At 49.2% G+C, this 13,253-nt stretch overlaps 1 long non-coding RNA gene across 2 annotated transcripts; it reads left to right on the top strand.

Moving 5' to 3' along the window:
* Nucleotides 1-472: 472 nt before the first annotated feature.
* On the top strand, nucleotides 473-2,045 carry LOC119305069. 2 transcript variants are annotated; one of them, XR_005148537.1, is made up of 7 exons: nucleotides 473-811; nucleotides 903-982; nucleotides 1,149-1,266; nucleotides 1,366-1,431; nucleotides 1,509-1,578; nucleotides 1,660-1,779; nucleotides 1,848-2,045. It is a non-coding gene; the product is annotated as an uncharacterized LOC119305069 (long non-coding RNA). The 2 variants fall into 2 exon arrangements; XR_005148538.1 differs by lacking the exon at nucleotides 903-982.
* Nucleotides 2,046-13,253: the final 11,208 nt, after the last annotated feature.

Genomic DNA, 13,253 nt, shown 5'->3' with positions numbered 1-13,253 from the left:
TGGAATGGTCGAGAGGTAAAGATTTATATATAGGAAATCATACTTTGGGTTCTGAAAAAAGGTGCAGTTTTTTCGGTATTGTACTGGGAAGCTTCTAGAAGGTTCTGGAGGATTCCAGAGGGGTCCGAAAGTCCACAAGTGGGTTCACCACGACCCAAGGGCTAGCATTGGCTGCGGGGAGGTTATCTAGCCTTATTAGGCTAGGCGCACCAAGTCCTCAAAAGCCCATGTGGCTAGGGAAAGGAAAAAAAAAGAAAGGAGTCCTAGTCTCTACTCCTAATGGAGCAGTTGGTAGTCTCCGCCGGTCAATTTTCGTCCCACCATTTTTGTCCGGTTTTTTTTCATAGGTTAACCTTTATAGATTTTTTTCATCTTGCCGATCCGTTTCGTTACTCCACCCGCCCTGTCGATAGCCCAACCAATTTTTCCTGTCGAAGCCCCGCCCCGTACGAAAAAAACCGGTGGAGAAAACTACCCAACGCACGCCCTGCCCCTCCTCCCTCCCGCAATCCCTAGCCTCGCATCTCCGCGGTCATATTCCCCACCTCTCTCTGCCCCGATCGATGGTGCCTCTGTGTGGCGGCGGCGTCAAGCGTCGGCAGCTTCACCTGGATCTCCTCGAGCCAGGGCCCTCCGCGCGCCAGCACCTTCCCCATCGTGCGTGATCTGTCTGCTCCGACACACGGTGAGCGCGCTGCCGCCGCCTTGTCGCCGATGTCCTGATCCATCGGCGACAACGGCGGCTCCTTCTGGCCGGATCAAGCCGCGGAGACCCGTGGGATCCCCTCCTTCGGCAGTACCTCCTCATCTGGTGAGATCCCCTTCCCATGTCTGATGCCTCAAACCGTTCGGCAAGCACCAGCAAGTTTTTTTTACCGAGTAATTAATGTATTGAATGCAAGATTGCATTCTTCCACGGACAGAGAGTGGAACACCACCTTCAGTTTCTCATCTGATCCCACTTATGGACTCCATGAATGAAGTAAGATAACAATCCATTGGTCAATTACATTGCCTCTTTAGATGGTTTTTAGTGGGCATCAGACTTGGTTTAGATGGCTTTTGTTGTGAAAGAAAACTTATCTTTCTAAAGACTGTACTCTGAAACTTACATCTCATACTTGATTTTTCTTGAATAATTTTTTTAGGCCTGATGTGTATCCAACGACATGGGAGATTAAAGATTTGCATGAGACTGACGATTGTGATTTTGGCCCTGTACTGAATAATTTTGGCAGCGACTGGGTGATGATGATTACAAGCCAGGTAACCAAATGAGTCCTTCGGCAGCTGGCTAGCTAGCTGTTCTTATCTTACCATTATATGTCTTCCTCAGTATTGATTTGTGAATTATTTCTTTTTTAGAACTATGCAGGAGGACTGCATGTGATGAGTCAAGGCACAAGAACTACGACCATTTTAGCTCCAGCAGTAAGTACACAACCAATAAACAATGCATTTTCACAACCCAGACTTCTTCATTCTGGCTGACAGGCTCGCTGGCACAGCCACATAATCTCATGCATTCAAATTGCTAGCTACACGAAATACGCCCAGATCTACGAGTAGGAATCCAAGGTAACACTTATTGCTTACAAGTATTTACTTCATTTTTCTTCATGTAAAAAGAGAATGCAAGCTGAAATATAAAGTCTGCAGATTCCTCATGTATGTTCAATTTCCAGAATAGGAAGAACCATACCAACAGCATACATACATATTACAGTTCTGCATTTCAAATTTGAAGACCAAGGCAAAGCCCGATCGATGCAATTGGAGGTGAATGTCTGTTTTCTTTCTTGTATTTAATCTTAGAAAACAGAATCTCATCAAGTGAAAATCCGCAGGCATTGCAGTCCAATTGTTCTAGGGATTGAAACCAGACGTGTGACTGAATACTGCTTGGAACATGTGATTCTGCAAAGTTGAGGAAGTATGGACTCAGATCCTTTAAGGGTTTGTTCCCATACTGTGGGGCAGCAGGATCTGAGTCCCACTATGAGGGATCAGCCTTCAGAGATCAGCTACCGGCGTCATACTGCCCCCACAAGGTAAACCCGCCATTTATCTGGGGCCTCAAATTGCAGTGTTTGTCCCTCTTCATTTGTTATTAGTCTATGCGATTTCATTCTTTAGCATCTGATGTGGCAGACTGTTTGTCGGTGTCAAAACCGGCGGATCTCGGGTAGGGGGTCCCGAACTGTGCGTCTAGGCGGATGGTAACAGGAGACAAGGGACACGATGTTTTACCCAGGTTCGGGCCTTCTTGATGGAGGTAAAACCCTACGTCCTGCTTGATTAATATTGATGATGTGTGTTACAAGAGTGGATCTACCACGAGATCAAGGAGGCTAAACCCTAGAAGCTAGCCTATGGTATGATAGTTGTTCGTCCTATGGACTAAAGCCATCCGGTTTATATAGACACCGGAGAGGGCTAGAGTTACACAAAGTCGGTTACAAAGGTAGGAGATCTGCATATCCGTATCGCCAAGCTTGCCTTCCACGCCAAGGAAAGTCCCATCCGGACACGGGACGAAGTCTTCAATCTTGTATCTTCATAGTCTTGGAGTCCGGTCGATGATGATAGTTCGGCTATCCGGACACCCCCTAATCCGGAACTCCCTCAGTAGCCCCCGAACCGGGCTTCAGCGACGACGAGTCCGGCGCGTATATTGTCTTCGGCGTTGTAAGGCGGGTTCTCCTTCAAACTTCATGTTTCTGTCGAATAGTGTCCGGCTTCCTTATAAATGTTGTGCTCCTTGGCTTCTACGCCCAATAATGGCCTTCTTTCACGTGTCGCACGAATGCGAAAGGCTGGGGTATTTTTACATTTTACCCCCTAGCCGTGCGAACGAGCCGCCTATAAGAGAGGCGAGGATCTAGATCCAGCTCACACCATCCTCCATCCGCAAGTTCTCATCGAAGCGCCTCTGACAAAAATCCATTCCATCATGGATAGTCGACGCAGCTCCTCCTCTCGCGCTCCCAGACCTAAGCCAGGAGATTGGGGGAGATGCTCAGTTCCACACAGCGAGCTAGTGGCGCTCCAAACCGAGGGATATCTTCCCCCAGCTTTCATGGTTCCGGTTCGAGCCGGACTGGCCACCTACAAGGGTGGAAAGCAAGCGGAGAGCGTCCCCAACCCTTCCAAAGGAGAGAGGGTATGCTTTGTCCCTTATCTAATAAGGGGACTCGGATTTCCCATACATCCGTTTCTCCGGGGGCTCCTAGAGTTCTACGGACTCCAGCTTCACCACCTCACGCCTGCCTCCATTTTGCACATCGCGGGCTTCGTAGCTCTTTGCGAACTGTTCTTGGGCATCGAGCCACATTTTGCGCTGTGGAAGAGATTGTTTTGCCTCGTACCCCGTTCTCATGAGGGGTCGATATATCAAGTGGGCGGAGCCGAAATATGGCGCATCGCCGGGACCAGATATCTATCCGGCACCCCGAAGAAGGCGTCCGAAGACTGGCCTTCGGAATGGTTCTACATGGAGGACGCCCCTCTGCCGGGTCCAGTTCGGATCGGCCTCCCAGAGTTCAGCAATGCTCCCTTGAAGAAACACCTGAGTTGGCGCCCGCGGAGCCCTCAACGGGAAGATGATAGGAGCGTCCATTATCTGATGGGCCGGATTAGGTTACTGGCCCACTCCGGATTGACCATGATTGGAGTCATGGCCACATACATTATGCGAGGGGTGCAGCCACTCCAATATAGGGGCCACCCTATGTGGGATTTCAACGGGGAAGACGACGCCACCCATCATGGCCGCAGAGGGCCGAGCTCGGCATCCGATCTGGCAAAGATCCTGTCCGGCTTGTACAAGGGGGAGGAGGACTTTCTCCGCACAAATACATTAAATGGATTCTCCATGAATAACCCTCGGAGCTGGGTGAGCGGACGTTTATCTACCCGATCTATACTTCCAAAGTCAAGTATTTTACTTTGTGATTTCGACGCAGGAGATGCGCCGGGACGTAGAGGGCATACGAAGCCTAACTCCACAGCCTGAGGATCTGGAACGATCCCTTGATCCGACCTCCGAAGAGGATCCGGACATAAAGGTGGAGCTGATTGACGGGGTGTTCCACCAACTTAGCATGGACAATGCTCTAGTCGCCATTACGGCTGACTACCCCGGTTTGTTTCCGGCCTCCCAGGTGATTATGACCGAGGTCTTGATATCATCATTTGATCCATGCTCAATTCTGGCCATCTTATACTGATGGTGCATCGCAGGAGGCGCCCTTAAGGCGGGAAGCCGAACCCGCGGCGGCTGACCAACAAGGGTCAGTTCGGCCCAGCAGGCGGAAGAGGAGTGCGACGCGAACCGAAACGTCGCCGCAACGGTACGGAGCATCGCTGTTTTTAAGGGAAGGATCCCTAGGAGGTATATTAATGCTCATATCCTTTCCAGAAAGAGCGCTCGCCGGACAGTGTCCGGAGAGGTTGCCAATCAAGCCTCCGCCAGCCATGCTCCAACGCATGGTCCGAAAGGAGAGGCGAACACAAGGCATGAGCCGGACGCTCCTCCGACGGAGGATGCCGACAGGCTGTCCGCCACCCGATCTAAGGTGGAGAGCGCCATGAATCACAGGCGTCGCCGGACAGTTCTTCGTGACGCGTGTTTCTCCCCGGAGGCGTTAAATGCCTTTGATGCGGGAAACGCGCACCTCCGTGCCGCTCAAGATGGTTTAACTAGAGCCACGGAGCAGTATGTGAAAGACATACGGGTAATAATTTTAATAGTTATATATGCCAGTAGCCCCCGAGACTTAAAATAGTGAAAATAACTGATTTAAGGATCAATTATTATGCAGGATCTTACGGAGAAGAACACCCATCTGTCCCAGGAGCTTCAAGAGTGCAATGCCCAACTTGAGGCCGCACTGGCCGCCACAGGGGGAGCCACAGAGACCCCCGTTGGTAAGACGTACTTCGAAGAGATAAGTAATTAACAAAGTGCGGCGTGTGCGTGAATCTGACAATAATATTGCAGAGGGCGCCGGATTAGATCCGGACAAGCAACAACTACTGCGTTAGCTAAAGGCCGGCGAGAGGGTGCTTATGAAGGTGCAACAGGAGAGAAACAAGCTCCAAAATGCCCACACCCAGCTAGGAGAAGAGCTGAAAGGTGTTCGGGCCCAGCTGTCTGGCTCCGTGAAGGAGAATCAGCGGCTTCGTCGCGGCATTTATAGTAAGTGCTTGAGCAAATTCCTTTGAAAAGAAGAATCCGGCGAGGAAGTCGATTGACAGAAATGTGTCTTTAGGTGTGCTCACAGGTCGCCCTGCGGAGGAAATGCCTGGTTCAACGGGTGACCAACTTCCCGAGCTGGTGCAACTGCTCGAACGTGTTCGGCAGGCGATGAGTGGCGTCATTCAGGCCTTATGGCCTTCCGTCTCCCTACCCGAGGGCCTTGGAGGGCTTGCTGAGAAGCTTCAGGGAGCACGGCGACGCCTCCGTTTGTGGAAGATATCGGCCTGCCGTCAAGGCGCCAGGGAGGCCTGGGCCATGGTGAAGACGCGGTACCCGAAGGCTGACCCAAACCACATGGCCGAGGTCGGACCTGCGGGGCCTGATGGGAAGGAGATCCCTGTGAGCTTGATGTATGGCCAAGTAAAGCTGGCCGCTAAATATTCCCAACAGGACTATAAATTAGACAGCCTGTTTGATGGGATTGAAGAGGAGTACAATCAGTCAGTTTGACGATGTAGATTATTTTTCCTTTTAAAAAAATGACATGTAGAATGCCTTCTAGCCGGATTGTAGATCGTTTGTCTTTGCGGACCGTTTCGCTTCAACCTCGGGACCCAACAGTCCGGAGTGTGTCCGAATACCCTTACAGTTATAATAGAACCGGGGTATGCATGGAGACAAGGTGTCGGGGTCATAATTGCTTTATCAGACAAGTGCCCAACTAGCTATGTTATATTACATGGTTAGTAAGAAACATCTTCCAGGGAGAATAGTTTCGTTAAGGGTTCCTTTCCCTGGGAGGCATGCCCTAAAGTGCAATGCCGGACTGCGAAAATAGCAGAAAAAACATCTGGGGGCAGATAAATAAGTAAGTAATAAATCATTTTTCAAATCACCGACCGAATATTCTCTTAAGAACGCTAGCTTTCGGCTTCACCCAGTCTGAGGTACACTTCCGGCTGACCCGGCAGTAACAATCGCAGAGGTGCTCCCTTTACCTCCTAGCTGAACAATCGGGAACGTAGGGGTAAGCACAGGAGCCAGGCAACCCAGCTTGGCCAATACTGAAGTCATATCGATGCATATAATGATGAATAAAAGGTACATGCGGAAGTATGACACATGTATTGGGCATGAAGCCCGTATGAATAAGCTTATGTTAAAGAAGCCCCAGGTATAACGAGTGCTAGGAGCACATCAAGTGTGTGCGAACAAAGCGCAAATCAGCCTATAAAAGGTATTGAAAAAAAGTGGGAAGAAGGAGGGGAACAAAAGACAGTAAAAAATATAAAAAGGTGGATGGGGGAGTGAGACGAACTCTGAGCGGCGTTAGGCGTAGAATCTTCGGAGACGGGCTGCGTTCCATGGGTTCGGCTCGAGTCGGTTGTCAGATGCGTTACGTAGACGGTATGCTCCGCCGGTCAGGACTTGGTCGATGATGAAGGGACCTTCCCACTTGGGCTTAAGTTTGTCCTTTTTCTTGTCCGGCAGGCGTAGAACAAGTTCGCCAACATTGTAAGTTTTGGCCTGTACTTCTCTGCTTTGATATCTTCGAGCCTGCTGCTGATAAAATGCAGAACGAGCCTTTGCCATGTCCCGCTCCTCCTCTAAGGCGTCCAAACTGTCCTGCCAATCCAACTCGGCTTCTCTTTCTTCGTACATGCGCACACGAGGTGAGTCATGAATTATATCGCATGGCAAAACTGCCTCTGCGCCGTATACCATAAAAATGGTGTGAATCCAGTAGTTCGGTTTGGCGTGGTCCGCAGGCCCCAGAGTACGGAGTCGAGCTCCTCTACCCAGTGCGTGTTAGATTCCTTGAGGGACCGCACTAGTCTGGGTTTGATGCCGCTCATGATTAGACCATTTGCTCGTTCGACTTGACCGTTAGTTTGGGGGTGATAGACTGAGGCGTAATCGAGCTTGATGCCCATGTTTTTGCACCAGAGTTTAACCTCATCGGCCGTGAAATTTGTGCCGTTGTCAGTGATGATGCTGTGGGGGACGCCAAAACGGTGTACTACTCCGGATATGAAGTCTATCACAGGTCCGGATTCTGCCGTTTTAACTAGCTTGGCCTCAATCCATTTGGTGAATTTGTCCACCATGACCAATAAGTATTTGTGCTTGTGGGTTCCCCCTTTAAGGGGTCCAACCATGTCAAGCCCCCAGACCGCGAACGGCCAGGTGATGGGTATAGTTTTGAGGGCGGTGGGTGGCATGTGGCTCTGATTAGCAAAGAGCTGGCAACCGACGCATCGTTGGAGTAAGTCCTGAGCATCTGCCCGGGCTGTCGGCCAATAAAATCCTGTACGGAAGGCCTTGCCTACAAGGGCCCGGGCTGCAGCGTGGTGCCCGCCGAGTCCGGCGTGAATTTCAGCCAGGATATTTCACCCTTCCTCTTCGGAGATACACCTTTGAAGGACTCTGGTTGTGCTTTTCTTATAAAGTTCTCCCTCATGGACCTTGTAGGCTTTAGATCGCCGAACTATGCAGCGGGCCTCATTTTGGTCTTTGGGAAGTTCCTGCCGGATTAAGTAGGCTAGGAATGGTTCTGTCCACGGGGCAATTACTGCCATTATTTCGTGGGCTGAAGGTGTTACTTCATTGGCTGAGCCGCCGATTGTGTCAGAATGGTCTGAGTTAGGTGATGCAGCTGGCTCCGGATTGTTATTTCCGGACTCCTCTTCCCATAATACGGATGGCTTAAAGAGCCGTTCCAGGAAGATGTTCGGAGGGACGACGTCTCATTTCGCGCCGATGCGTGCTAACACGTCTGCTGCCTGGTTATTATCCCGGGCTACATGGTGGAATTCGAGTCCTTCGAACCGAGCTGACATTTTTAGGACGGCGTTGCAGTAAGCTGCCATTTTTGGATCTTTGGCATCAAAGTCTCCATTTACTTGGGATATTGCGAGGCTTGAATCCCCGCGCACCTCTAGGCGTTGAATGCCCATGGAGATTGCCATCCGGAGGCCATGTAGAAGGGCCTCGTATTCGGCTACGTTGTTGGAGTCCATGTACATTATTTGAAGTACGTATTGGATTGTGTCTCCAGTTGGGGACGTCAAGACGACGCCAGCCCCCAGGCCAGCCAACATTTTGGACCCGTCGAAATGCATGATCCAGTTGGAGTATGCGCCGTACTCTTTAGGAAGTTCGGCTTCGGTCCATTCGGCGACGAAGTCAGCCAAAACCTGCGACTTTATAGCTCGCCGTGGTTTGTAGGTTATGTCAAATGGTAAGAGCTCAGTAGCCCATTTTGCAATCCTGCCCATTGCGTCGCGATTGTTTATAATATCGTTGAGAGGTACTTCGGAGGCCACCGTTATGGAATACTCTTGAAAGTAGTGTCGCAGATTCCGGGATGCCATGAACACCGCATACGCTATCTTTTGATAATGTGGGTACCGGGACTTGCATGGAGTTAGAACAGTGGATACGTAGTACACTGGTTTTTGAAGAGGGAATCTGTGCCCTTCTGTCTCTCGCTCGACGACGAGTACCGCGCTGACAACTTGATGTGCTGCTGCGATATATAATAACATAGGTTCGCCCAGGTTGGGCGCGGCCAGGACCGGATTTGTTGCCAGTATGGCCTTTATTTCTTCGAGTCCGGCTGTGGCAGCATCCGTCCATTCGAAATGTTCGGTGCACCGGAGGAGGCGGTAGAGGGGCAGAGCCTTTTCTCCCAAACGATAAATGAAGCGACTTAAGGCCGCTACGCATCCGGTTAGTTTTTGTATTTGCTTGAGGTCTTTTGGAATATCCAATTGTGACAGAGCTCGGATCTTAGCCGGGTTTGCTTCAATTCCTATACCGGATACAATGAAGCCCAAGAGCTTTCCGGCTGGTACTCTGAAGACGTATTTTTCCGGATTGAGCTTAATTTCATATGCTCGGAGGTTGTCGAATGTCACCCTCAAGTCTTCTACTAGAGTTTCGACGTGTTTGGTCTTGACGACCACATCGTCTACGTATGCCTCTACTGTTTTGCCTATCTGGGTAGCCAGACATGTTTGAATCGTGCGCTGATATGTTGCGCCGGCGTTTTTGAGTCCGAAGGGCATTGTGTTGAAGCAGAATGGACCATATGGAGTAATGAATGCCGTTGCGGCCTGGTCTTTCTCCGCCATCTTGATTTGATGGTATCCGGAGTATGCGTCGAGGAAGCACAATGAATCGTGCCCTGCAGTAGCATCGATGATTTGGTCGATGCGAGGGAGAGGGAAAGGGTCCTTTGGACAGGCCTTGTTAAGGTCTTTAAAATCGACGCAGAGGCGCCATGATTTGTCCTTTTTTGGTACCATTACTAGATTGGCTAGCCAGTCTGGATGTTTTATATCTCTGATGAATCCGGCTTCTAAGAGTTTGGCTAGCTCCTCTCCCATTGCCTGTCTTTTGGGTTCGGAAAATCGCCGAAGAGCTTGTTTGACTGGCTTGAATCCTTTTAGGATATTTAGGCTGTGCTCCGCCAGCCTGCGTGGGATTCCTGGCATGTCTGAAGGGTGCCAGGCAAAAATGTCCCAATTTTCCCGAAGGAATTCTCGTAGTGCGGCTTCGACATCAGGGCTTAATTGTGCCCCAATGGAGGCCGTCTTTGTGGGGTCCGTTGGATGGACCTGAAATTTGACTATTTCGTCTGCTGGTTTAAAAGAGGTGGACTTGGACCTCTTATCGAGTATCACATCGTCCCTATCCACCGTGGAGCGCAGCACAGTTAGTTCCTCTGCCGCTAGGGCTTCAGACAATGCCTCTAGGGCCAGTGCGGCTGTCTTATTTTCAGCGCAGAGTGCTGTATCTGGATCACTGGCCAGAGTGATTATTCCATTGGGTCCGGGCATTTTGAGCTTCATGTACCCGTAATGGGGTATAGCTTGGAAGATTGTGAATGCCTCTCGCCCTAACAAAGCGTGATATCCGCTGCCGAATGGGGCCACTTGGAACGTGACCTCTTCGGACCTGTAATTGTCTGGTGAGCCGAACACTACATCTAGTGTGATTTTTCCTGTGTAGCGTACTTCTCGACTAGGGATTATTCCTCTGAAGGTTGTGCTGCTTCGCTCAATGCGGCTCCAGTCAATTTCCATTTTTTGAAGGGTTTCCTCATAGATGAGGTTTAATCCGCTGCCTCCATCCATGAGTACCTTAGTAAGACGGAAACCGTCCACTATCGGACTGAGGACCAATGCGGCTGGTGCTCTAGCTGTTCGGAATTTAGGTTCGTCGCTGGCATTGAAGGTGATAGCCGTGTCGCTCCATGGATTTGTTGTTGCTACTTGGTAGACTTCGGCGAGGCTGCGGATTGTTCGTTTCCGCATGTTATTTGATGCGAAAGTCTCGAAGACTGTTAAGACCGTACTGGTACTGCTGGGTTGGTTGCCCGGGGCTAAAAAGCCCACGCCACTTTTGGCCACCTACCATAGTATCGAACATGCTCGAAGGCTATGTGTTGGAGTGGCGCCCTCCGTACTGTGGATTTTGCAGGGGCCGTTGAGCCATCCCTCCAGTACAGTTCCGTACCCTTTAGGGTTTTTTTGCTTTTTGGTTTTTAACCCAGGTGCTTGAGTATGACGCACCCTTTTATTTCGGACTGGGGTTGTATTCAGGGCCGGATTGTCCCAAAACATAGTTTCGGTTTTCCAGGCACTCTCCATCGTGCAGTATTTTTGTACAATGGTCGCTAGGTCGGCGAAGCGTGTAACTTCGCGACGACTGATGGCGTTTATGATTCCCTTGTCCGTGCAATTGTTGTAGAAGATTGAAATCGCGCTTTCTTCATGGCAGTCTGTTATCCTGTTCATAACCAGGAGGAATCTGGCCCAGTAATGATGTACTGTTTCCTCGGGCTCTTGCCGTATTTGAGATAGATCGCGTATGTTTGGGTGGACGGGTGGAATTAAGTTCGGAATCCCGCCCGATCTGAGGCTCAAAGGCCAAGAAGCTTCCGGATTCGGAAGCTTGGTTTGCTGAGCGCTTTCCAACAAATCTGGTTCGATGCCTGACTTTAGGTTCAGTATTTGACCAGAGTCCGTCCCTCCGCTGGAATCCGGCATGGAGGGATCCGGAATCCGGACATAGTTGGGTTTTAACATAGAAGGAGAGTCGCCACATTGTTCCTCTACCACGACAACGTGGTGGGTAACCTGTGGAGAGTTAATTTCTCTCAGATCGGTTTTAAGCCCAATCTGATCATAGTCGGTAGCGACTCCCAGGGCGGCGATGCGATCCAAGAGCTCGTTTATGGAGGAGAGCTCAATCGGATCTAGCTGCTCGGCGAACTCCGAGCTGACGTGAAGATCACTTTTAATGACTTGAGAGGTCATTGTCGGGGAGGTGGCCGAACAGGCGGTCATGAGAAAACCGCCTAGCCGGATAGTCTGGCCGGCGGCCAAAGCTCCCTTGACGACGGCGCCGTCTTTAAAGATGGGAAAAGGCATCCTTCCTGATGGTGACGGCACAGAGGAACTCTCAATGAAAGCACCAATGTCGGTGTCAAAACTGGCGGATCTCGGGTAGGGGGTCCCGAACTGTGCGTCTAGGCGGATGGTAGAGACAAGGGACACGATGTTTTACCCAGGTTCGGGCCCTCTTGATGGAGGTAAAACCCTACGTCCTGCTTGATTAATATTGATGATGTGTGTTACAAGAGTGGATCTACCACGAGATCAAGGAGGCTAAACCCTAGAAGCTAGCCTATGGTATGATTGTTGTTCGTCCTATGGACTAAAGCCATCCGGTTTATATAGACACCGGAGAGGGCTAGGGTTACACAAAGTCGGTTACAAAGGTAGGAGATCTGCATATCCGTATCGCCAAGCTTGCCTTCCACGCCAAGGAAAGTCCCATCCGGACACGGGACGAAGTCTTCAATCTTGTATCTTCATAGTCTTGGAGTCCGGCCGATGATGATAGTTCGGCTATCCGGACACCCCCTAATCCGGAACTCCCTCACCGTTTAATCAATTTTCGTGGATAGTCTAGCTCATGTGTTTGTGATCTAAGTGGTGCCACATGTTTCTTCATGAAGCCTCACAAGAAAGTTAGATTCTTCTCCATATCTTCAAATTGGCTGTTTATTGATGAGCTAGGTTGATTTGAGCCGTCTTCTGTAAGTGCTCAATTGCAACCTTAAAACTAGTCGCAAAATTGTTTTGGTCCATGTATGACTTAAATAACCTACTGTGTATTTAACTATTGATGTGTATAGGCAATTATTTACTTCTATATACGAATATCTTTGTTACATAAAAAAGTTACAGTGTACTAATTGGTAAGTAAATAAATTTAAAATAGTCAGTATGATTGTTCTTCTCTTCTCAAGTCTCAGATCTATTTAGACCTATTTTGTTTTTGTACTGACTCTTGAATTTTCTGCTTTCTATTTCCGAACCCTTTTGATATGTTCCTTACTCTTGATTTCAGCCTTTTAAGGTATGTCCTTCTTCAGGGATTGCAGAGAGCATGGACCACCGTATGGAAGAAGGAGATGCCATCCTTGACTGTCGTTGTCTTTGGTGTGTTTCTGCCATTTTTCTAATTCTTGCACTACAGAGACCTCAGTCTATCCATGTAGGTCATGCCTTCTAATCAGTCTTTTGACTCTTATGTACGTGTGTGCTCTTGCATTATTTAATAGATCTTGTTGTATACGATGATCCATTGTCAGTTATACAAAGGTTCTGATTTTAAAATTTTGTAATGTTCAGTTTAGATTTAATTTTATTCCACCTCTTTTTGAATGGACAACGTGTGTGCTGTTTAAACGATCACATGTGAAATTCGTAGGCATTGTGAGGGCATGGAGAAAGGATTTGATTTTTGATTCTTTTTTCAGGGTTCAGAGCTATTACCTGCTACACCTACACACACGGAAAACTTAAACTTAGCAGTCCAAAATTAAGTAGCAAACTTTATTGCCAGTCATCTGAAAATTCAGTGACATCTGCTGACACATGAGCTTCATTTTTTAGTAGAGTAAGTAGATGATGCAGATGATAGTTCTACCTCTCTGACAGAAACAAGAACTTTCTGACCAAGGGCATACCTATAG

This window comes from Triticum dicoccoides, chromosome 5B, assembly GCF_002162155.2.
Source record: "Triticum dicoccoides isolate Atlit2015 ecotype Zavitan chromosome 5B, WEW_v2.0, whole genome shotgun sequence".
Classification (NCBI taxonomy): domain Eukaryota; kingdom Viridiplantae; phylum Streptophyta; class Magnoliopsida; order Poales; family Poaceae; genus Triticum; species Triticum dicoccoides.
Note: the sequence above shows the minus strand (reverse complement) of the source record. Positions and strands in the feature narration are given on the sequence as shown.